The 3,087-nt window shown below is 41.4% G+C and overlaps 1 pseudogene; it reads left to right on the top strand.

The window, feature by feature from the left end:
• The first annotated feature begins 223 nt into the window (after window positions 1-223).
• Window positions 224-2,639, top strand: LOC122125601 (annotated as a pseudogene).
• Window positions 2,640-3,087: the final 448 nt, after the last annotated feature.

Genomic DNA, 3,087 nt, shown 5'->3' with positions numbered 1-3,087 from the left:
AAATATAAGGTCTCAGAATAAGAAGATGCCATGATCTATTTTCTTCTCTCTGTCAAGTATGACTATATGCATTGGAAAACCCAGAACCAACAACAGTAAAATGACTTTGGACTTTCAGAGCCTTAATGAACGGGACCTACATGAGCATATTGGCAACCCAGAAGAAGAGAAAACAAGGGAAAATCCACACTGAAGATTTAGATTTAAGCCACATGCACTGGGCATGGCTGGAGCTGATGATGATGGCCTGAAATGCACTGAGGAGCGAGGTGGTACAGATGGAAAGCGCCTAGGTGACTCTGAAGAGGTACACCATCACCTTGCAGCCCACATCATCCAGAAAGTGCTAGACTCTGAAGGACACCATGATATCTGGCACCATTGTGAACATAGTGTTAGGCAAGTTGATCATAGTCAGATGCATCAAGATGGCATTGCTAGGCTTCTTTAGATGACATTCGAATAAAAACATGTATAGAACGTGGAGGGCAGGGAGTTCGCCACGACACCGATGTACAGCTGGGCTATGAGGAAAAGCCCCCATTTGATTCACCTGAGACCATCACTGATATTTTTTGTGATGGTTTGATATATAGAGCAGCCAGACCGTTGACACAGGAGAGCAAAATCAGTCCACTGGTTATGGATCCCTTCCAAACTGAGCTTCAAGGAGGATATGCAGAAGATGAAATTCTCTTTCAGGCCCAGGGGTGGCACTACTGGAACAAGATCCCAAGACTTCCTCAGGATCTTAGGGGACAGTAATGGCTGCGATTATGGCAATGTGTTGTTCATGATATACTTCCTACTCCTCAGTGAGGAGGAACTGTGGGCTTTTGTGACAAATTTGCCTGTTAAAAGGAGTTTTCTTTGTTCTTCAGATTGGTGTGTATGCCTGTGTGTGTGTGTGTGTGTGTGTGTGTGTGTGTGTGTGTGTGTGTGTGTGTCTGTGTCTGTGTGAAATCCTAGGGCTTGAACTCAGGGCCTAAGTATTATCCTTTAACGTTTTTTTCTGTTGTTCTGTAGTAATAGCTACATTTCCATCTTTATACTGGTTCTTGGAGATAAGTTTCACAGACTCTTCTGAATGGGCTGGCTTTGAATACTGATCTTCAAATCTCAACATTTTTTTTGTCAGTCCTGGGCTTGAAGTCTGGGTTTGGGTCCTGTCCCTCAGTCCTCAGCTCAAGGTGAATGCTCTAACACTTGAGCCACAGTAGCACTTCTGGTTTTCATGGTGGTTAATTGGAGATAAAAGACTCATGGTCTTTCCTGCCTGGGCTGGCTTTGAACAATGATCCTCAGATCTCAGCCTCCTGAGTAGCTAGGATGACAGGCGTGAGCCTCTAGTGCCCACATAGAGCCTCTCATTTTTGAAACATGTTTTGTCTCAAAGACAGGGTAAAGCTAAGGAACAAATCCCGAGTTCAAGATTCAGCACTAGAAACAAAATTTATAGCACCCTAGGAATGTTTTGAATACAAAAGTTCATATGGTGAAATTCCAAATTTGGGGAAATTACTCGGTAACGAATCAAAATCTGCTTCAAAGGAAGAGTGTGACAAACACACCAGAGGTAGAAAGGCATTTCCAGAGAGCCTTGCATTAACTCTGCTTTTATTTGAGCCTTGCCTTGATAGAAAATGTAATCAGAATAACACAACCAAAATGACAGGAGACAAATGTATTTCTAGAGATAAAAGACAAAAACAAAATTGACACTAAGTCAATGTACAAATGAATCTCCCAATATGATAAAATACTAAGGCAACAGAACAGGAGATTAAGATTCAAACTAGGGACGTCCCAGTGTGCCCTCGTGGGCCAAGGAGAGCCAGCCCGGTGACTCACCTCACCACCCCACCTCTTGGTGACCCCCACACTCCCTCATCTACATTCTTGACACCTGGCTGGCGGGGACCACTGGGAAGGCCAGGACAAGGACGTCAAAGGTAATTGGGATGATGATGATAATGATGATGGTGATGATGATGAGGATGATAATGATGATGATGATGATGATGTTGTAGAAGAGGAAACAAAAGAAGAAACAGAAGTAAAACCAGAAATAATTTCAAAAAGAAAGAAAAATAGAGGAGAAAATAAAAGAAAAAAGAAAGAAAACAGAAGAAAAGGCAAGAAGAAATTAAAGAGATGAGAAGAACCTGAAGAACCTCAATTTCTAACACCAGAAGAACAATTAGCAGATAAACTGCGGCTACAGAAACTACAGGAAGAGTCAGACCTTGTACTAGCAAAAGAAACATTTAGTGTGAATGATACAGTTTGTGGAATAGATGCTATGAACCCATCTTCAAGAGCTGATCTCACAGAATTCAGGAAGTTACTAAAAGATAAAATTACACAGGATGAAAAGTCATTCTATTATGCCAGGTTTTTGAAAGCCTTAGTTCGAGATGTGTGAATTTCGTTGGAAATTGATGACTTGGAAAAGATGACCAATTCATTGACTGTGCTTTGCGGTGAGAACACAGAAGAAAGAAATGCAAAGCAAAGCCAGAAAGAAGAAGAAAGGCATGGTTCCTGGAGGGTGATTGAAGGCCACCGGGGAAGATGATCTGGCAGATGATGGTGGTTGTGATGGAGGATATGTACCAGACTATGAAAACTTCATGTGACAGTTTCTCTCTCCTAGTGTCTTCTTTATGTTGCCCACAATCCCTTCAACATCTAGTACAACTTCTTTTCCTTTCACTTCTGCCAAATGGGACAAACAGAAATGCCTTATTTTTGGTGCTGGTTATTTAACTCCTTGACACTTAGGTGCTAATGTGCCAATGTGGGAACTTGTATATTGCTGCCCAGGGGTTAAAATTGGGAACTTAAGTTGCTACTAATCATAGTTTAAAAACAAAACAAACCTAATAATGTCACTGTTTCTGTTTAATCCCATGGCAGCAGTTACTAACTTGGAAACAAAGTTTGCAACGTGATAAAAAATTGTGTGATATTTACCAGCACAGTTCATTAATACAGCTTTAACCATACCTAGTTGAAGGACTTCATACTTGTTAAGAAAAGCAGTTTGCAGCCAGGGCATGTGGTGTGCATCTAGCATTAAATTTG

This window comes from Dipodomys spectabilis, unplaced genomic scaffold (assembly GCF_019054845.1).
Source record: "Dipodomys spectabilis isolate Male_0828 unplaced genomic scaffold, ASM1905484v1 ptg000266l, whole genome shotgun sequence".
Lineage (NCBI taxonomy): Eukaryota > Metazoa > Chordata > Mammalia > Rodentia > Heteromyidae > Dipodomys > Dipodomys spectabilis.
This window is presented reverse-complemented; position numbering and strand designations above follow the sequence as displayed.